Genomic DNA, 24,216 nt, shown 5'->3' with positions numbered 1-24,216 from the left:
TTTAGATTCACAATTTACAAGTAAATAATCATTAACTTACAAGATAACTAAGCTTAGTTCTGGAAAACACCCAAAAGCATTTGAAAAGTATCAGGAGGAGATCAGTAACAATATATCTGTTGACTGCAGCAGGACGTTCTCTCATGTTGTTGTTCTGCTGTGATATCGTGTTAATCGCCCCTCGGCTATTTTGTTTAAAGCCATATAAAAGCAAATTATTTGTATCGATTTTATTCAAAAATATTTAATTTTTTCTAATAATGCTGTTTTTGCATTTATTTATTTTTGAAAACGTTTTCAATTGATCGCTATAAAAATTTATTCTTCAGGATTTTCTTAAAATAAAATAAATGGTATATCTACAAGTATATAGCAGAGTGCATAATAATCTATATGTATTATATATGTTATATCATGCACGATCATATGCACGCACGCACATAAACACACACACACACACACACACACACACACACACACACACACACACACACACACACACACACACACACACACACACACACACACACACACACACACACACACACATATATATACAATCACACATACACACATGTATACAATACAATATGCATATATTAAATACTATTTGTGGTTAATTATTCTCCTTAAAGGTGCGGATTCATTTTTTTAATCAAGCCGTGATTAATTTTTTCAAAGAGTAGAGCACCTCCACATTCATTCCACGTAACCTGTCGGAATTGAAGTATCCCCAGGAGTCCAAATATTCCTTGGTTGGTAATTACAGATGTAAAACACGCGAGTTTCAGATTGCGGCTGCTGGTGCAGCAGCTGCTGCTGTCCCCTCTCAACGTGCATTCTGGGAAATGAGGTGCTGCAGAGAAAAAGGGGAGGTGGTGCAATACATGAAACCCATCATATATCCAGGGCTCTAATTACTTCCATGCTCCTCCCTTGTGTCTTAGATGGATTCTCAGGAGTCAGAAGTGGAAGATCAGCACTTTCCATCCCTCCTACCTACTCTATGTTCTTTTTCTCCTTTGTCACAGCGGGGCTTGTGTTATTAACCTTCTGTCTGCTCATGCAAATAGGACACTATATTCTTTCTCTCCTTGCTGGAAGCTTGTTTTAGACAATTGAGCTCCCTTTTGAAAATGTCCATGTCGCGTTAGAAATCCTGCTGCATTAGTTTGGGATGCTGAGCCAGAGAAATGGGGCAGGAATGAGAGGAAAGAGACAGAAGTATTTGACAGCACAGGCTTGAAGTGAGAGCAGATGTAGAGATGTTGGAGATAAAATGGAGCTGTGAGTGATGAGCTACAAGTTTGTTCCTATACTTTTGTCTGTGCATTTTTGAGCGGAAATGTACTACAGCTTGCCACAAAGGGCTTTGAGAGGGGTACTTAGTTTTGATGACTGGATACTTTCAGTCCTACGGCTAGTTCCCCATCCTCTTGTTGTGCTGCTCTCTCAGCCTCTTTGTAACAGCCACTGAGCTCCTCTTAAGATGCGTCTAGTAACTCCCATCAGCTCAGCGCACCAATAGGCCGGTGATGACAGACACAAAAGCCAGACAGGGACAGAAATGATCGTCAGATGGTTCCAAGCGTGAACTGATGGGCCCTCCCGTCTGATTAACGGACAGCTTATGGTTGAAGGACCCACGAACATCCTCACTGACCTGTTTTCCCACCTCCACCGCCAGCAGAGCTGTCGCTATCTGGAACCCCACCCATGTAACGACCAATAATGAGGACTCATAGCGCTCTACATAAAAAGCATATTCATACGCTGATCTTTAAGGACACATAAAACTGACAGCTGCACTTTAAAGTCTTACTATGTGGCTTGTAACAACAGCTATGGTGAGGTACAGCTACTAAAGGCCCTAATTAGGTAGTTATGGGATGGCAAGGCTGCATAAGTAGTGCATTAAACTGTCTGTCTGTCTGTCTATCTGTCTGTCTTCATAGAGAGCTGACTCAAGTTTTAAAAATGTTGTTTACAAAACAAACAATGTCCAATTTGTCTTCTTGAATCTTAGAAACTAATGATGGGCACATTTTACTTTGAAGGCCATCAGATGAAAATATGATATTACATTTCCTGGATCAACATTCAAGCAGCTGATCCAACAATCCAACAGATCCCTGATCCAACAACATTCAGAAATTGTGAATGAGATAGCTGAGAAAAATCGTGCTTGAAGAAGGATGAATATGTTTCAGGATCTCAGTGCCTTAAGGGTATTTGGGGCAGGGCTTTGAACCAGAATTTTTTGCCAATTGGTTCTTTCCGAACAGAAACGGAATTATAACGTTTCCGGTTTTGCGTTCCAACCATAAACTGACATTCCTGAACCGGTTAGAACAAAAAAATGAAGTTCCTGAACCGGTTAATAACGTTCCTTATTTTGCGCACCATAAGACGCACTTATGCGTCTTAGAAGCCTTAAAATTTCTCAAAAATCAACGCTGTGCCTTTTAACATGAAGCGTCTTATGTGTACAATGAGTTCCAAAATTTGTAAAAATGTTTTTGTGTGACTTTAGTCAGCGCTCTGCCATCTTGGCCATTGTCCACCGACATAGGACGTATTACGTCACTACGTACGCCGGCAGCGATGAACCAATTAGAGAACATGACACAAGGGTACGTCCAGCACACCTCCGGTAGGTACCGGTATAGGGGATATGCCGGTCCTGTACCGCAGGTATGCTGCATAACCATATTTGTTTGGCTGAAGACCCCCGACAATGATGCCAGCGAAGAGACATGCTTACAACGCAACATGTAAACTCCAGGCTATCAGTTTCGGTTGTTCCGGTTCACGTAAAGAGACCGGGTGGCTTTTTTTAACGCTTCGCCATCTCTCTTGATCTGTGACTCCATGCACGCCCACACCACCGCTTCTGTAAAAAACCACGTCAAGCAGCTGAATTCGGAGCTTGTCATCATCCTGGAGGAGTAACGAAAGAACTCCAACCGCTGGACATCGGTGTAAACAGAGCCTTTAAAGTTAAGCTCCGTGCGTCGTGGAGCAATGGATGAGATGGTGAACACACGTTTACCAGGACTGGAGGCAGAGCCGAGCGAGTTATACCCCCACAATATGTGAGTGGATTGTGGATCCTGGACTAACGTGTCCGCTTCGACTTTTGTCCGATGTTTCTCTAAAGCTGGCATCATTACCGGACAGACACCCAGAAACCAGACGGTCAGCGGTAGAGAAACTACCGAGATATTCAATGAAGACCAAAGATGAGGACTTGGAAGGATTTAGCACAGATTTATCAAAAAATAAAGAAATAAAAACATTTAAAAAATAATGTCGGTGTATTTTTTGAAATTTAAATACGTAGTACAACACAGTTCAACCACAGTCAGCTTTTTGCTTCAGTTAGCAACCATGTACCGAATAATGTCCGTTATTTAGACTGCACCTCTTTATACAATGCGCCGAATGGTGCGCAAAATACAGTAACTTAAGGATTTTTAAATTGGCAACTAAGGCAATTAGTTTATATACTAGAGACTATAATTATAGATATATCCCTACCCTACAGTAAACAGTACCACAGCACTACACCACTGCTCTATGACAGTTATATCACTGTAGTTAAGGCTTATGCCTCCTACTTAGACACTACATGACATAAGACAAGACATATAAGACATAAGACCATGTCATTTATTGCTGAACAACAGATCGTCATTGTTCTTCTCCCATAGCTCAATATTGCTACAAAGCGCTGGCAGTACGGGAACACACTGCTCTGAAAATGACTGCAGCCAATGAGTTAATGTCTAAATCATACATTTTTAAGATTGACATACTGTACTGTTTACCTGTCATGACTGGGAGACTTCCCTTTTCCTAACTGCTGCTGATAGCCGCTACTTCTCTCTGCTCTCATCCCGCGTCCAGTGAATGACAGGAAGTGAAACATGAGGTCAATATTTTTTTCAAGAACGAAAAAAAACCTGGTATTAACCGGTTTACAATTATTTTCTGTTCTGATTCTGTTCCGGAACATTAAAAAAATATAAGTTTTCAGTTTCGTTTTCGTTCATGTCAAAATACCAAAAGTTTCCGGTTTTCGTTCCGTGAACTGGTTCAAAGCCCTGTTTGTGGCTGGATTGATGAAGATGAAAAAATAAAATAAAATAAAATAAGCAAACTCAGGGCAGTGGTTATCTCACTCAACAGACTTCCACCCATTTGAACAATAGTTGTTCAGTTTGAGTATTTCTCTTTTATAGTAAAATCAACAAAGCAAAAAATAATGAAATTTCTCTATAATCTCACTCTCTTTGACTGTCTCACATTCTTTCTCTCTCTCTCTCTCTCTCTCTCTCTCTCTCTCTCTCTCTCTCTCTCTCTCACACACACACACACGCGCATGCACGCACGCACACACACACACACACACACAGCTTTTACAGGCAGCAGCCAAATATGTAGCACGTCCCATCAAACGTATGCCCTTGAATAAAACACTGAAACCTCAACTTCTCCGAGGCTCTTATCAGTCTGGATAAGAGTGTCAGTGAAAACTAAACAACAAAATAATGGTTTCTTTTTAGGACAGTACATTTTCTCAGCCTCTCAAATACAGGTATATATTTTAGAATCTGTAATGAGACTCATTTCTGTTGCTTCAGTGATTCAAATGTTTACTGGAGGTTTTTAGAAACTGTTGATTTAGATGTTTAGTGACTCTTTATCAGAAGATACTCCCACAGAAAACATCTAAATGCCAAACTCTTATCAGTCCAATACATGTCTTAATCAAAACTAAAATAAATTAGCTGATGATTGTGTATGGATGAAAGATTTCTTTGAAATAGTCTTTACTTGCTGCTGATAAAAATTCAGGAAATTATTAAATGAGAAATCAACTGAATAAACTTCTGAAGACTGGAATTGAGACAATTAATATTGATGCTGCACTGAACTGACTACTGACATTGAAAAATGAGCTGCTTACTCCATTAAACATACCCCCCCATGTGTTGAGAACAGAGAAGTCTGACTTATTTCACCCCTGATTAATCCGATGTTCACCTGGCACCCCGAAACAGAATACCAGCTGATCAGGTGTAACAAACTGGTTTTTCAAGAGATACACTAAAATGCTTCATTCTGTGTTCATTGTTCTATTGAGTTACTGTGATATTGTATAATTAAAGTTATTACAATTTTGTGCTTAAATATTTAATATTACAAATCAAAAATATACAATTATTAATTATTCATTCCCAGACGGTTGCAGCAGGAAGGGCATCGAGCATAAAAAACTGTGCCAAACAAATGTAAGCCTTCATCTACACTGCAGTGTGCTTAAGGAAGTTTAAGCCTGCTAAAATATGACTTTTTGCTAATTGCAAAGTTAAGCAAGAAAGTACGCATGGATTCACCAATGAGTGAGAGGAGGAGGGACTTAGCTTAGCTTAGCATAACCTAACTGAGCAAAAGAAATTACTTTCAACTCAAAATGAGTTCAGGATTTACTCAAAGGTTTTTTGCTACTGTTGCCAAGTGCTTGCTCATGGGGGAGGAGATGGATCTTTACAAAAATAAAATAAATTAAAAGTGACTTGCATGTGGAGTAACTGATAGTCTATCTGTGCGAAAGTATATTTTGTCATGGCATAACTAGAATGCATTCAGATTAATTCTACAGTCTGGATGGCAAAAAAGGCACATTTTTACAAAGCAGAATGTCTTTTGTATCACAGCGTTGAAACGCATCAGAGCAGATGAGCAAAATCTATCCTAAATCAATCCTGAGGTATGAAGCAGAGAGGTATGAAGGACAACACAACAACAGCAACAACAACAGTCCATGGACAGATGCTCAAATAATTCTCAAAAGCAAGATTGTTGTGAGAGTGAAATGATATACCACCATTTCTACATTGGAACACAACAGAACCAGCACGACACTGCTGTCACTTACAAAGCCTAACTAATCCTAATTATTATTCTGTGTTCCTATCTATTATTTACTAAAAAAAGAAATGCTGTTTTTCTATTAAGTGGATTTCTTATTGAACTTCTGGCATTTAATTGTAATTGCTGTTTGATCACCCAATAAAGTTAGTTCTAATCTTTGCATCATAACTGACTCTTTTTTGTCTTGCTCTATACTTGACTTTTTTATTTTTTGCTGTGGACAAGGAGCTGCTAGTGTATTTATCAAGCACGTTAGACAAGAAATAAGTAACTTGAAAATGATGTCCACCTAAACATTCAACAACAAATTAATTTGTATAAGACATATCCTCCTTTGCCTTGGTGATTTGGATGACTGCCCTTTACAGTCGCTGTAAAAAAAAAAAAAAAGCTCAAAAAAATAAGAATTACAGAAAAAATACATGCTACTGTATTAAACACTGCCTCACAAAAGGAAGGTGTACGTATGTACAGTATAACCCGTTCAGTAAGTTCTTAGAAGAATTTATTTAGTTCATTGTGAGATAAGCTCCAAACAAAATCAGCACCCTTTAGAGTCCCCTAAAAAAGTTTCCACAGAAACTCCACAAATTGTTAAGAGTTGCAGCCATTTGTCATAGTTTAATATAAGATATGCTTCGAATAATAAAATGACATACTAAGAAATTATACTTGTTTTTTGTTGGATTAAAGCCAAAATGGTTTTTTTTTGCACTTTGGCAAATGACCATTACCACATGCTACATTTAGACAAATGACTTTGGAGTTTGACTTTGCTTTTTGTCTTTCATTTCATTGAAGTCATATTCAGTTGCATACGCACAAGATCTGTTGTTGTATTGTACGCCGGAAAGAATTGGAAAGCCCGACAGCAGCCAGATATGAAATGCAAAATCAAATCAAACTCCATTTGTATTTGCTAGCAACCAGTGAGTCGTCCTATAATCATGCTTCTATTGTTTTCCCTTTTTAGGAGAATAACACCACTCAAAGGAATCTTCCTGGACGAGTGCAGGGAGACAGACGGAGACATGCACGCAATAACTGTGCTTTTATTTCCCCTCTCTGCTAAAGCATTGTTGCTATGGTTTCGGCCCTGAATCTACTGTTTTAAAATACATGCCAGCGAGTGTTGCAGCAAAGCTTATGATTAGCGAACATATCTTGTCTGTAGCTGGATCCAGTTTGAGCGTAGTGGATGTTATTGGTACTTAATATTTTCAAGATGTACTGTTAAGATGATAAAATTCAGGGCATTATAAATGGGAGTATGCATTTGCAGATGCGAGCAGGCATGTGTGCAAAACAGACACACACATTCACAGTGGACTACAGCTGGCCCCAGGGGCTGAATAAAAAGATGAATACATGCAACCGGAGCAAAGGAACTCTTCCTTTTGTCCTATCACAGAGAAATGTACAGCGCAGTATAGAGTACACCCACTGTTGAGTCTTTTATAGTTCAGACCACTCATTTAAACACCTGGAGGTACCATCAACACAGCTTCCGATGGGTGATTTGATGGGTGTCATAAGACTATACATTGTAGTGTGTGTGGATGTGGGAAAGAAAGGCAGACAGAGAACCACTCGATAGACAAAGCAAGATACTTCATGATTAAATATAACTTTTTTTTCTTCCCCTCCACAAAGAGATCAATATCCCATTTGTGGATTTTAGGACCCATGTGTTCCCCAGGCTGTGGACTCCCTGGTCCCACACTGCATCAATAAATTACATTTGCTCTGTGTCCAATTGCTCTTCAAGCATTAGCAGCCATAAAAGAAGACTTCTTTATTTCTTGCGCTCAAGCAGCATTAATGTTCATTCCGTGACATCTTCTTGTTTATTTAATGTAAACACTCTCTCATTGGGTTTAATAGTTATTGCTTTCTTCGATTCACTCAGTACAACCCTTTTTAGCAACAAATAAAAAATATAAACACAGGAATCTTTGAAACACGTATTGCATATTTATCCTCTTCAGTGTCAGATTTGATGTAGTCAGCACACTTCAGCTGCAGCTAGGTTTAACTTATTCATCCAGTCAATAGCAATAACCAAATAAAATGAACTCCAGTGTCTCTTCCTCGTGGACAAGAGGATTAATATCTTGCAGAGTTGGTTCCCAACTTGCTGCTGGACTTCATTCGACTTACTTGACTTAGTTGACAATTTCAGGTCCCTAGATCTGCTTTTATATTCTCCCTGTAGACACCGGTGCATACCTCACCATGTAGATAATATCTCTCCCTGCAGCACATAAGAGCACATGTAAGCTGGTGACAATTGGTGCTGGTAGTGGGTATTGTTGCATTATGCAGAAAAACCGAGAGCAGATTGTGCAGCAGTAGACTGGGTGGGAAAAATAGAGTTTGCTCTGTTCAGAAGAAATTGCGTGTGATTGGTGGTTAATAGTGATAGCACAGTAGGCTAATGGACTGCACCCAGCAAGGGTTTTTTCTACCAACACTTTCATGCATCATTTTAGATATATGCTGGTTTTGTTACTATGAGCAACACCATTACTAGCATTTGCTATTTTCCAGCCCATAAAAAACTCCAACAGTGTATTCTTACACTTGAGGCTTCCTCAGTCATCACTTAGAAAGGTTTCTTATCAGAGGGGCAGACTTCTACTTCCAAAACTGACTTTGCAAGTGCCTTGAAGGCCACATGTTTTTGTTCCTGACCTGACATAGACCCACATTTTGTAATTCCCCCTCTCAGCGGTGTCCCTGTCTCTCTCAATTTTGGAGATAGCAGTCAAGATATATCAGATAATATTTGGATCAGACAGCTTATCTATTTCCACTGCACCATTGAAACCAACTGGCCTGCCTCCTCAACACCAAACAAACACCAGCCCTCTCTGTGTAACACACCCCTAGCTGTGATTACCAAAAAGATTCAGTGGCGAGCTTGGTCTATTATTTCCAATTTCTCCTGGAGAAAGTTAATCTAATGAGCATTATCGGCAGCTAATGGGAATTATAATTAGTCAGATGCAGCAGATTATCTGTGCATAATTAGCTGTGTCTGTCAGCTCCAATTAGCATGACAGGAATTAGGAGACTTTTAGAGTTTGTAGCAGGAGAGGAGAGAGGGTGAGAAGAGGGCAAGGAGAAAGAGAGATATAAGGGGCTGGGGAGAGACAAAACCGAGAGAGAAAAGGATGATGGAGGGGAGGTGTGGTGTTTCAGAGAGACAGGTTCAGCCTTCTGTTGAGGGGGAAAGGATGTGCATGGAAAGTAGGACGAGGACAAATGAATTTTGGTATGTGCAAAGAAATAGTGTTGCATTTAAGGCAGACAGAAGACTATGGTGAGGCCACAAGGGTACATCAACACGAAACAGACCTAAAGAGACTATTGTGTTGCTGTTGTAGGCAGCAGAGCAACAAATGGTATCCAAGTGCCCTTGAACACAACACTGAACTTGAGTTAGATAACATATTGACTGTGACAGCTGAATTCAGCAAATGTAAACGATACAGTACAAACCCATGATTGGTACGACAGACAAAAGCCAGCATTGATTCTTGAAGCTTGTTTTTATAGTGTATTCACAACAGGGAGTATATTTACCATCTTTTACGGACTTTTACGAGGCTGTGGTTACTCAAAGGTTGGCATGGACAAGGGGAATATTTACAACCAACGGGTCTGAATTGATAGACTGTCCTTTAACTTTGTATTAATATTTTCCCGCCGAAACAAGCACCTTGAAAAACTGATATAGTTTATGTGTTACCTAATAGTTACCTGCTAGCATATCTAGCAGGTACTTCTTTCCAGTGACTAACAACTCTTTGGCTGTTTAACGCTTCATCATCATCACCAGCTTCTTGCTTATGGCTAGTGTCCCTCCACTAGCTCTTTTGTGGTGGAAAAGTACTGTACTGTGTGCTTATCTCCTGACTGAATACAGCTTCTTCTTACTACTGAGACAAAGGTGAGAATAAACCTAAGCTGAAAGACGCTATAAAACTGTCTTTGCAGTAGCGCAGTCCTTTCACAGGCTAATCTGCAAAGTCACCTACAAATCAAAACATTTACGTTTCTCTGTTACTTTAAGACTATTTTCAATAATCGTTTTCTGTCCGTCTGTGATTTCTTCCACTGAACCTTGTTCACTGTCAGTTTTTCTATTGTGTTTATTGACTCTGTCAGTTCTTCTTATTTTGTTGATATATTCTGCTACACTGTTAAGTGTGTTACTACAAGAGAGGTATGCCCAGCTGCTTTAGAGGTTAGAAAAGCAAACATAAAGCAGTATAATCTTGAGAGGTGAATGGCAGAGTTGGTTCACAACTGTCAGTGGGTTCATCACAAAGGTGACTTTTCTCACTATCAAAATTCAATTTGATCATTCGTCGAGTTTATTTGTCGTCTGTCCATCTGTCCATCCAATTGTCCATCCACGCATCCATGCATCCATGCATCCATCCGTCCATCCATCCTCCATGGTCATTTCACTGTGGCAGTATACTCCAGACATCTTTTTCCAGTTCATTGTGGGATGTCCTGATGTTTCTCTCAGGCCTGATGAGATGTACAGTATAACACGTTCACACTTCCCTCTCCCCAGACACCTCCAAAATTAGGTTAGGCACCGTAACCAGATGCCCAAACTACCTTAACCAGCTTCTTTCATTTTGGAGAAACTCTCCTCTGAGATTCCTTTGGATGTTTGAGCTCCTCACCCTATCACCTATGAAGAAGCTCATTTTGTAGCTGCAATCTTGTCCTTTCACAGGGTGGTAGCTAATTGAGGTCCACTCCGTTGCCTGCCATCTGACATGCTTTGCAAACAACCCCAATGCTTATCACTGCAGGTGGTGTGCCACAGGGTGTAGGCTCTATGAAGTTTATTTGAGCTCTGCCTGGCTGTGGCTGCCTGGCTACTTTAAAATGCCAGGCCACCAAACACGAGCTGATGATTTGTCCGGTCAGATGTTACTCCAGAAACGGGCCCTGTTCTCCCTCAGTGTCAATCGAAGACCAATTCATTGTCTTCAAAATCACTCCTACTCCAGCCCCTCCCCTGAGACATTTCCTTCTCAGTCTTTAATTTGGAAGTATATTCTCTGTGTCTAACAACATGGAAAATGAAGGAACAAGCATCTGACATCCTTGCTATATTGCAGCGTACATTAAAATAACATAAATTTGTACGGCAGCTAAACAAACTGATGTAATGTTTTTAATCTGTCTTAAATCAACAAACCAGCACCACTGGAGGCCCTCTGGGAACTGTGTCAGTGAACACATTCAGGAAGATACACAGACAGCTAAATAGGTTTTGATTGAGAAAGCACATTGTTACATTTGAATAGATTATCTCTGTTTATTTGACCAGGCTGCATGTGCCAGTAAAGCAAATGCAGTAAACAGTTGTAGTCAACAGCAGGTCGGAACCATCCACAACCTCATTGAATGTATGTTTAACAAAGGAAACGGTGACACACACACACACACACACACACACACACACACACACACACACACACACACACACACACACACACACACACACACACACACACACACACACACACACACACACACACACGTTAAGCTAACATTCCTGGCCTGTAAACAAACATATCTGCACACATGTTCACACAGACGTGTTTGTGCTCCCAAGTCATGCTAGCACACCCAATGAAAATACTGTGGACAATAGGCTTTGACAGCGTAGAGTTAATGTGGTAAAACCTTAAGCTTCTCTTTGCTGTAGATTATTGATCAGGCTTAGCTCATATTTGCCGATGGATACACGACCTTGCCATATGTACTTACACTGGCAAATATACACCCTAGTCTTTCAGACATACATGCCTGCAGAGTTGAACCCGGATGATTTCATGCAAACATGCTCTCCAATCACCGCTGAAGACTTCCTTCAATGACTCAAGCTATCCCAGTGTGCTTTCTGCCGTCCCCGTCTGTGGCTGTGTTGATGTCTTGCATCTTTGACAGGCGCACTGAAACTGACAGCATGATTTGTACTCAGCACAAACATGCCTGGCAACAACAATTCCCATGGTAGGTGCAGGAAAGGCCTGGAAATGCCTGTGAATGTGTGTTATGCACTTTAAGTTGAATTGCAGAGCAGCAAAGTGGCGGGTGAGCTGCCATGAGTTAAATTTCTCACTCAGAAGTCCTTTGTTCGGTGTACATGATGATTGTCATATATATACAGTGTGTGTACAGTATAGTATATATACACTGTATACACACACACACATCCACACACAGACACACACACACACACACACACACACACACACACAGACACACACACACACACACACACACACACATATATACTGTATATATATATTGTGTATATATATATATATTGTGTATATATATATATTGTGTATATATATATTGTGTATATATATATTGTGTATATATACATATATTGTGTGTATATATATATATATATATATATATATATATATATATATATATATATATATATATATATATATATATATATATATATATATATACACATACCTCTACAGGTATATCATCAGGACCGAGTGCCTTTCCACTCTTCATCCTCTTCAGTGCCCTCCTCACTTCATCCTGACTAATCTTTGCTACATCCTGGTCCACAACAGTCACCTCTTCAAGTCTTTGTTCTCTCTCATTTTCCTCGTTCATCAACTCTTCAAAGTACTCTTTCCATCTTCCCATCACACTACTGGCACCTGTCAATAGACTTCCATCCCTATCCTTAATCACCCTAACGTCCTTCCCATCTCTGTCTCTCTGTCTTGCCAAGCGGTATAGATCAGTCTCTCCCTTCTTACTGTCCAACCTAGCATACAAGTCATCATAAGCCTCTTGTTTTGCTTTTTCTACCTCTACTTTCACCTTACGCTGCATCTGCCTGCACTCCTGTCTACTCTCTTCAGTCTTCTCAGTGTCCCACTTCTTCTTAGCTAATCTCTTTCTTAGGTTAATGTTAGTCGTGGTTTTTATTCTCTGACTCTCTTAGCTGATAACCTTGACAAAAAATTGAAATCTTGTGTTGGTTTCCCTCCAAACACAAACATATGGATATATTTCAAACAATTTAATCCATCCTTCCATCGTCCATCCACCTATCCGTCAATCCATCCATCCATCCATCCATCCCTTTTCTTATGGACAAGATGACCACAACTGTCTCGTCTACAGCCACTTGTCCACCTTGCAGGTCCCGGGTATACTGAAGTCTATCACAGCTTTGTACAGGTGAAAGGTAAAACCTGATACCCATGAGATGTCAGCTCATTGTGGGGCCATATGAAAGCAGAGCAAATACACACACTGGTGAGCAATTTGGTGTGAACAACTTACCTAAGCTGCATGTTTTTAGAGGTGGGAGAAAGCCGGACAACCTAGAGAGAGCTCACACAGACACATAGAGAACATAAAAACGTTGCATAAAGGAATTGGACTTGGAACTTTCTTGCTGCGAGATACCATCATGCCTCTCCCAAACAATTTAAATTTTACATAGCATTTGTCACCATTTTTCCTTTACCAAATATGGATGTAGCACCTGGAGCTCATATCCTACGTAGGGAACCTCTACTGGGGTCTCTTGCAGTGACAACAACTCAGAAAATCCTCCAGTAATAAAGAGCTTTGGTCTTGTAATGGTTTCCAAGATGATGTCATAAGGAGGAATTTACATAACCAGTAACCATGTTTGAGTATTTTGATTGGTAGGCAAGACAGAGCCCAATGCATCGATTGCTACCTGCAAGGCTGGGCATGGTTCAAGCTGCACTGAGCCTCCCAGAGTCGAGTGTGTGTCTTCTGGGCAAAATCTGTGGATTAAGGGAGGCCTGAACTTGAAACAGGAAAGGACAGAGCAGTCAATAACACACTGATTAATGATAATGGCATGCAAGCCAGGGGGATAATCTTTCTAAGCTCTTTTTATCTAAGGACCGATTGACTGAAAACGTGTAGGACAGAAAGAAAATGCACCAATCCCCAAGCAAACCAGGAGCTTCCAAACGGGGTTAATGTTTGTTTATGTCTTCAGTTTTGGTGGCGTGAATAGAAATGCATTCACTGACTTTGCAAGCAACTGCAATCAGTTTGCTTAAAACTTAGATTTTGCATTTTCTGTTTGTGAATCTTTTCTGCTAGAAAACTTTTACTTCTGGGAATATCAAGACAAAAAGCTGTTTTTGCATTTTCTTTTTTTTGCCATTTTATTTCTTGGAACTATCTGGATGTGAGTAATTGCATTCATAAACTGATACTTTGGCTTAGCATCTATCTTATTATCCTCCAATATTTTCCTCCACCAAATGTCCACATTACTCCTCAATTGCATCATCCATCTGCAGATCCATCCGTGCAATTTTCTGTCACCTTGCGACAAAATAAGACCATAAAAACCTCACTTATTATAATAACAAATTTCCGCCTCCCATTCTATCCTTTGTTATCAATTGCTTATTGACAGGGATGAAATGGAAATTATGGTTTATCTTGGCTTCTTCTCATCAATCTGAACCTGAAGGCTCTGCTAAGATATTTAAGAGGTGCTGATCCTCATGCTCAGACCTCATCCACTGGTTTATGGATTTGCCACAACTGCTGGCTAATTTATGCAGCCTCATGGATACAATTATTTCCTATGTCCACCATTGTGAAGAAGTACGGGAAACTGGCAGTCTTTAGATGGATTGGATGCCTCTTGTCCTCTTGTCTTCAGTGTGTGGAATGGGGATGGATGTCCTGATCTTTGTATACCTGAAGAGTCCTTCTGGCTCTTTATCCCCTCATGTCCTATTCTATAGCAGCTTTTCCCATAGCTTTATCTGTGACAAACTCATTACAGTGTTGATAGATTGCTTAATAATTTCTCTATCCATCCCAGAAGACACTTGCTCAATCCTTCCCTTCTCTGTCAAACCTGAAACTCTGATTATAGTGCAACCTCTTCTGTTTAATTTACACCTACTTGTGGTTTTATTTCAACATTTATTTCATTCATGCCATTACAAATCTGCACCATTTAGAAAGTAAAGAGTTTGGCACATAGACAAAGTAATATTTTCTGTTTTTAACAGCCACATATAACAATCCCCTTACAATGTATTCATTTTCCTCCCTTTTGTGTGCTGATTTCTTAATATTTCTGAGAACCGACACAGTTAACCACCTTCACGATCTTCTCTTTGCCCCTTTGCGTTGTTACCTGCTTCCTCTTTCCTCACACACCTCCATAACTACATCAGTTACTTTCCCATCCCTCTGTCCCTTTGAGTCTTGCATCTGAGGGCCCAGCAGCGGACCTCCTGGCTCCATACTTCTCATTCGATTGGCCTGATAGTTTATTCACTTCACCCAGACACAAAAGACATCAAGCTGACTGATCAGCGGACAGGAGCTGGGGCACGGCTGATCAATGAGGCCTTGGGTAGGGGAGGGGAGGGAGAATAGATGGTAGGAGGTGAGGGAGGAGAAGGGCGGAGGGAAGGTTGGACAGGTAGGCTGACAGACGCACAATCAGCGGATCAATCAATGGGGATGTATGCTGAGCTCAGATAAGACGGTGCAGCCCGTTCAGGACACACAACCAGAACCTCACTGACAGCAGCTTTTGTTTCACCTGCTTATGAGCCTGATGCTACTCTGGGTGACACAGCTACACAAAAATAGCAAAAGGTAGGATTCATAAAACAGCAAGATAGCATCTCATTCATTTGCTTACTTAAGCGCCAGCTATTCAAATCCTGTGCTACCTAGAAACAGGTATCTTCTAATGTGACGGGACAAATGCCCTTTCCATAATGAGTTTTTGTGTATGAGTGTGTCGAGGGAACCATCGATTGTGCACCAGTCATGCCTTTGTTTATCTGTCCATCACACTAATAGAAAGTATTGATTTGATATATTGGAAAACAATGGCAGCACCTTTGTGTTTATTGTTGCTGTCTTATTTTATCACTTTTAAATGTAAATTAACCTGTTATGATTCTTTCGCTGACATAAAGTACTGTATATAATTCGTCTGATATTTAGTTAAAGGGTGGACATTAAAGTGCAGTACTTTTTTTCTAACTACAGGGTGAAATATATGAATAGCTTCTGTGTTATTACTAAAAATCAAGGAAACAGGTCCTAACTTTAATGTAAAATTAATGAGTTTGTTCAAAGCTGATTTGATTTGAATCTACATTGTGTGTAAATCATCAATTGTGTGTTGAAATGCTCGTCCTGTTTATGGCTTGTACTGTGGCAAAAACTGGTTTATACTAGGGGTGAGTGATCTAACTAAACAATAATATCACTGTTTATTAAAGTAGAATCATTATGTATGAAGCTAAGTCTGTGTTTATTTTACACTATTCAAACACATTATAATAAGACAAAAGGTATTTGGGAACACTGTAATCTTGTTTTAGCCATATCAGCTCACAATAACTCAACTTTTATTGTACCTGCGGGCCATGTGATGTATTTAATCCAATCAGAACACCTAATTTGTATGCAACATAGTTTGTATTCACACATGGTGCTGACCCAGTCAATGAGGTCATGTGATGTAAGCAATCCTCTTGAAAAATACGTTCAAGGCACCTTCAAGATTAAATACTAAATTTAAATCAGTGTTAAAGTTACTTTACAACTTGAAAAATATTGGACCATTTAGATAGAAATGTGCCAATGAAAAAGATATTTACAAAGCAGAGATAGAGTTCAGAAAGCGATTTGAACACAGTCCAGTATCTCTACTCCTCGTCTTCAATATGTGATGAAGTCATCAGCACAATCCCACCGCTGGGGCTTTAACATTCCCCCTCTCTCTTGCCCTGTTACTCATGTGTGCAGCTGCATTCAAACACAAGAACAAAAAATGGCTTTAAGATTAGACTTAAATTAGCATTACATTGTCTCCTTTAATGTACATGACATCATGTTTATCATCCAGTCATCAATCCACTTTTTTGTGGACGAGTCAATGGCAATCGCCTCGTCTACAGCCTCTTAGTGTATCTGCCTTGCAGGTCATGGTTCTGTTGGAGCCTGTCTCGGATGAGCTGGCTACGGGTGAAAGGTGGGGAACACCCTGGATAAGATGCCAGCTCATCGAGTAACCACACGAAAACAAACAAAACGCTCACTCTCACACCTAACTTGTGTGTTCAATTCACCTACGCTGCAGGTTTTTGGACGTAGGAGGAAGCCGTAGAAGCCAGAGAGAAACCACGCAGACAAGAAAAAAAGGAAAAGAAATGCTGTTCAGTCACCTTTTAATGTAAAGACAGGAAATAACGCACGGGACACACATTAGCACTAGATTCTCCTTTGTCCCACAATTCCTGGATGGTTTCCCAGACCAGTGTCCTTGTCCACATCCACAGTGTGGTGATGCCTTGGCAGTACATGGACAGAAAGTGGCTTCAAGACCATCTGAAGGAAGGCACAGCACATCAAGAAGCTTGTAAGCTGATCAATAAAGAACTAATTGGAAAATAGTGGCAGGAAATGTGATAATGTGGCTGTTCAATCTGGTCTTGCTCTAGCTGCTTCCCCCTGCAGCCCATCCTCCTCGTTTTCCGCTCCTTCAATCCAGCGGTTATACAATAAGGCTTGAGCTACTGGTCAACCTGAATGAACATCATAGCTGCATAACCAAGGGTATGTAGAAGTCGGAGGGCCAAAGGGCCAGAAGAGTAGTTTTCAGAAGAAGTAATGGAGAAAGTTATACAGAACTGAAAATATGTCAAAAATGAGAAGCTCAAGATGAAACTTTTTTTTTTTTTTTTTTTAGAAAATTGAACCAAGGATGATAAGAAAACTTTGTTTGAGTGCAAAGCATGTATTGGCACGAGTGATTCCATTGTAAAGAAAATATATAACAGGAAACCAGAAGAGAGGCTGCCAGAAATGAAACTGGACAGAAAAATCAGGCAGAAATTTGAAACTTATATTTTAGCTTCCTACATTTTTAGACTCTTCTAAACAAGAGTTTCAAACAATGATACTAATTGGTGTCTACTCAGAAAAATAGTGGCATAAATGTATTCATGCAAGCAAATACACAGATTTTAGGGATTCCAATTAAATTAGTTTAACTCTCAACATGTTGCTTTTGTAAATGAGTGACTGGTTGTTGATGTAAAAAGAGAGGAATTGGGAAGATGATGAAACAGAAGGACTCCAGAGAACAGATGACGGGGCTGGGGTTTGGGGGGTGGGGATGGGGTGCTCATCCCATTTTAGACTCAGGGGATTGTTACATGTCACCAGAATACGTTACACTGAAAGACAGGAGTGACAGTGATGGGCACTGTGGGCCTGGAATCCAGCGTTTTCCAAAGCTCCCAATTCCCCTGGCCAATCCGTGTGACAGGAGGGGGAGGCTTCATGTCGACTGATGTGCGACAGTCTTTGTCTAATACTCACTCACTCACTCACTCACTCACTCACTCACTCACTCACTCACTCACTCACTCACTCACTCACTCACTCACTCACTCACTCACTCAGTTTTTTTTCTTGCATGTTTTTCACAACTTCATTCTTTCTCATTTGAGACTTCTGTTCTCACCCCCTTTTGTTCTTTTTTCTGTTTTCTGTTGCTGTTTCTTCTTTCCGTAGTCGACTGGTTGGCATACGATTAGAGTGGGTGGTCAACACTCGTGTGGTTTCCTGGATCACTCTTTGATAAGCCACCGTTTGTCCACATCACAGGCGCTGTTTTCGGACATAGTTCAGAGAGGCATAGGGTGTCCTGTGGCGTAAAACTCACCTTACCTTTACCCGTCCTGCATATTTGATTTTGGCTTTATCTGTTATGTGTAGTTAAGGCAGATCCAGATTCTCTCATGTGGCACATTTTTTTGTAAAACCAAGCAGGTTTTAGAGAACTGATGAAGAAGAGGTAAAAAGAGGGATTAGGCCTTATTCACGCAACAAATAGGTTTTTTTTTAATATTTAAAAATGTCATGCATTTAGAGATATGTACCACAAGGTTCAACTTAATAGAAACAGTCTGTGAGTCATTTGAAGGAAACTGTTCTGGAAACTATTCATGAAGATGAAGATTCAGGTGCTCTTCCGGACTAATGGAGCCATCTTGTAGGTGGCTGGTTGATGCTTCCTTTGGAATAGTTGGTATTCTGAGCGTCACAGATTTATTTACACATATATCAATGACTAGAAGCTTTGATGATTTGCAGTCTGTTCTCAAACTTTAAATTGTAAAGAAGTGTTGGGCTGTAGTTAGATGTGGTTTAAAATAATTATACGAACTGAACATGTTGCACAGCTGTTTGTATTCATTTAAACAGCATTCTCTAATATTGACTAAATAGCAGATATTATGTGAAGCATAATGCGCCTAAAATGACCAAAACATTTTTCTTGACTAGCTACACTGAAATACCAATAACAACATGATGTTTTAGGAAAGATGGACATTTTAATATTTTTTTTATTTAATAAAAATGAATGAAAATACAGTTTTATTTAACTTAAGTACCACAAAATTCAACACAAATAAAAACAAAAAAGTGAGTAAAGTTTGCTAAATATAATAAAAGTCAGCTATCATGTTTGACACCAGACTAAGGGTAAAACAAAAATATAGTATCTACAAAATTGACTCCATCATTCACATCTTGAGTACAGAGGATGTAAAGTCAGCAAGTCATTAATCAAAAGACTAATCAACCAAACAAGTCTTAATCAGTATCACCTCCTAGTAATCCTAACAAGGAAGCATGCAACTCCATGAAGTTGACAGGTTCCCATCAGTGAAAATGGCATTAAGCTCTGTGTTTACCTTTTCCCTTTCCCCTTTCTAATCAGACTGGAACCCTTATCAAGGGGCCGAACCTGAAAAGCAGTCTCCTCTTTTCTTCTTTGACTTTCTCAGCTTCAACAACACCATTTATTTTGCTGTGAAGACAAGCCAATCTTGTTTTGTGTATGTGTCCTCTTCCTCAAAAGCCGCCTGGCTTACCTGTATCTCCAGCTTCATCAACCTGCTGATGAAACCCATACTGGCCCTTCTGCTGATAAGGTAAGCCAGGCAACGAGATATATCCATCATTCACTTACTTAGCACACACATTCACACAGGCAAAAGCACATACTTACCTGTGTGAGTGTGTTCATGTGTGTGTGTGCGACAGATCGAGGGATGGATTTGTGTGGTGGACTTACGCTATAACAAGATTAGAATTAGAAATGTGAATGAAATCACAGCCTCTCCTGCCACCCAACTAATCAAACGTCCTCAAACAAAAGAGTGCTTCATTTAGTGCTACTAATTCCAGCTTGGTGGCTTCACAGTATTGCAGTCTCATTATTCTATTAACCTCCGTACCTCCCCCTTCCCACTCACACACAAATGCACAAAACCTCATAAATTGTGCTGTGGGAATGCTGCCAAAGTGGAGCCTGGGATCAGCTGGGTAGTTAATCATCTCCTATAGCATGTAATTTGTGTAAACAATGTTTGTTTGCGCACCAAGAGAACTCGGGACCCCCTAGGCTCTAGTTAGATGTGATGCGGTGGAGTACCTGGGAATAGGACTTCACGCGCAAAAGTGCCAAAGGTCGCAAGGTGTTCATAATTGACTCACTGCGCCAAGCAGAAGCGGATTCACGCAACATTGTCACGTTGGCGCTGCTGGAGGGTTTGAATAGCACGTTGTGTGAATATATCAAGAGATTAATTGCACTCAATGCCTCCATTTCAAACCCGCCAAGACCTTTGAATGATGTTGCTTCTTCTGCATCATCTCGCTTGGTTTCCACAGTCATTGTGTACACAAGGTCATTTAGGTTCTGATCAATAACTTGTATTGAACCTACACTCCCCACACCACCCGCCTGTTTCTGAAATAGCCATTAAATCGATGGGAACAAATGAAATTAAGCTCCTGGGTGGCTTGGAGGGGCAAATGATCTTTCTGTGATTAATAACACACTGTACACACATCTTTGCTGGGCATATCACATCAGAGAGTATTTTCTTGCCTCTGCTTGTTTCCTCAGGGTAGGACTAAGAGAATAAAGCTGCAGTAATGATGTTTATCTGGGGGAGCTCCATTTGGTAGAACACCGAAACAAGAACAAATGGTTTTGTTTGTACAGATGTAAATCCTTTACTTTTAGATACTGAATGAATGTGAAGTTTGTGTAATATATCACAACATATCACCTTTTTTTTCTTTCTGTTTGGTCCTGTTTGTGTTTTTTATTTGACTGATTTAAAAACAAATTACGCTGTACAAATTAACCAACCAAGATGATGCGAGAACAAATTGTCAGCAGTTTGTATTTTCAGGTTGTGAAAGCCTAAATGAGCATCTTGTTCATGCCAATGCAGCTCCTTAAACATAATTACTTTTACTGGAGATTGGAGGCTTGAAGACTCTAAGAGACCATTTTAAAGGTTTCTGCAAAAATTAAGTTGTAAATGACCTCTTCAAATTATGCAGGGATCTCTGGGCTTCTAGAGACTTGTATTATGCTATACATGCTCTACAGCGTACTATTACAGGGTAGATATAATGTTCAGAAATGTGTAACTCCATTAAACTTTAGCTAAATTTGCATCCACATGAGGCTGAACAGATGACTGAATTTTTTTTTTCTGAACTGCTCCTTAAAGTTAAAAAAGAAGTTTATATTTTTTATGACATCATCTAGAAGCTATGTAGCATGACACCTCTGTTTTTTTGTACTTAGTAATAAATTCCATGACGAGGTGAGAATCAACAATGTGTTAAAATCATCTCTCAAAATCTGCCTGACTCTCCATTCTATCCTTCCACTCTTATTAGAGGTGTATCTTCAGCCAGGTCAAACTAATATAGTTCTATTTTTTTTAAAGCTCATAGTTTCTTTAAATCAGCTGGGGAGTGCTTTTAGTGAACATTTACAAGAGCCAGCAGTGTTCTGGGAATTATTTTCACATTTTAGTAAACATTTGATGCTCTACAGCAGTACTTACTTTAACTAAACTACATTGGCCACATTAATTGTATTCCACCAGTGGAAAAACATGGTTCATTTGTGTCTTTTTAATAGTTTTTGGACAATGATTGAACTATTATGGAATAAATCATAAGTTATAGCAGACTTTTTCTAATTGGACATATTCCTTAAACAAATTTACTGCAGGTCTCAGGGATTTTATGCAATTTGTATGGCATGAAAAATATAGTCCTACACCAGCCTTTTATTATCTTTTAACTGTAGTACTTAGTGTGGCTATGTTACTGTTGATAATACTTTTATTACTCTCATTGGTTATTCCTTGATGCCACTTTCCCAGGCTCAGTGTTCACATCATCCTCAGAAGTCATTATACAATATTAATGAATCTTTGATGCTGGTGTGTTGGTGTCATTGAAATCTTTGTAAAGACGGAATCAGAAAGAGGCTAGTCAATCTTTTTAGAACTGCTTCATAGAAAATTTGCCTTGGGCTTGATTTTTGGTACTTTACCTATCATAAACTATTCTCCTCTGTGCTTTTAAAATAGTGCTTTGGAAACAAGAACTCAACGCGGTATAATTGCCTTGCCTATCTTCACAGTGAAAGATGTGTGATTTGAGGATTTTGCCCATAAAGGTTATGTTGTAACAACAAGGAAGCTTTCACAATACTTGGTTATAAAATAAAACACTGAAAGAAAGAAAATAAAAAGTAAGAGCAGTGAGTCCAACATTTAACAGCTGGACGTGGACTCATGTGGTGGAGTCCTACTTTGTTGTGACCTGTGATTACTTGCACTGTGCTCCAGGGAAAGCAACCATTTCCAATATGTCTTAAACCATACATGAGGCAAAAAGGAAGTTACTGTCTAACTTGTACTCAAATTACAGCCTTTTTTAAGTTAAATATTATTGTCACACAATTATATTAGAATGGTCTTTTATCATTAATAACAAGCAACTAATTTCTCTGCTGGTTGCCAAGGGAATTGGCCGAGCCCTTGGGTTTTTCATTCCATATTGGCCACAGAGCCATCGTGAACCCTATATGTGGTTTGCTTTGTTTTTTTTCTCAGACATACTGTAGAACCGCTCACTCTCTGCAGCTGCACAGATGGGTTGTGCTCTTTTATTCATAAGGGCTACACTAACTTTGATCTGACTTTGCATCTGCCACATGCGTCGGATTGAGATGCAGAGAGAGTGGGTGGGAGGGAAAGAGCAGTGAGGTGGAAGCAGAGTGGGAGGTCATCCTACCGGCCAGACACCCTAACTGCTACTCGTGCCTTTTTTCCATGCTCCTCAGCTCCTCCGGGTCCTGTGTGCTTTCTATTATGCATGAGTGTCATAACCAGGGCAGTCAATCTGATGGCCACGGACACGAGTCGGACATCCCCACATCTGCATGACACAGAAATTCAAGGAAAGGAATAAATACTGTATATTATGGAATGGACTTCCCTTTCTTTTTTTCATTAGAGACAGAGGCCAATTGTAAAAAGGATAGGAAAGAGTACTAAACACAGACTCAGAGCTGAGCTGAGGACATAGGTTTATTTACAGGGGCAATTGGTTCATTTTTTTTTTTTTTGATATACCAAAACTTTTTTCGAGGATTTTAATGAAAGTTTGGCAGTGTCCGCCTGAGGGAGGGGAGCAGGATATTACATTTTGAGGCTCATCTTGAAGATGTATGAATCCAGTTTTATTTATTCATTTATTATTTTGGAAATCACATTATGCTGTCACCGTAGTTGGATTTGTATATTTGCATTGCAAAGGTATGTGCTCTCTGACTGCCCTCCAGTTTGGAGATTTTGACTCAACATTTCATTTAAGCAGCAGCAACAAGACGATGATGATGAAAAAATTGTACTTGTCTGTGACTCCTAATTCAAACCATGTACCTCCTTCTTCAATTTTTGTATTTCACTCATAGGTATTTTTCAGCTATAAATAAATGATGGCAGCATAAGGGAAATTGTTGCAGGGGTTACTTGCTCTGACATCTGTATGTACTGCTGTTGCCATAGTATTCTGAGAGTCGGCACACAGCTTGAAATCTTCATTTCTTGAAAACGTTTTTCTCCATCTCCCTCATGAAAATAAAAGTAAACACAAATTCAGTATTATTGCAAAAAAGACTAAAGCTTTAAAAGACAAAGGATTACACATAACACTGAAACACCTTTTATTATGACTATAATATTACAGAAACATTTTATATTATATATTATATTATATATATTATATATATATATTTAAATTGGTATATGAAGTAGTGGT

The sequence above is a fragment of the Antennarius striatus genome, chromosome 22 (assembly GCF_040054535.1).
Source record: "Antennarius striatus isolate MH-2024 chromosome 22, ASM4005453v1, whole genome shotgun sequence".
NCBI lineage: Eukaryota > Metazoa > Chordata > Actinopteri > Lophiiformes > Antennariidae > Antennarius > Antennarius striatus.
Note: the sequence above shows the minus strand (reverse complement) of the source record.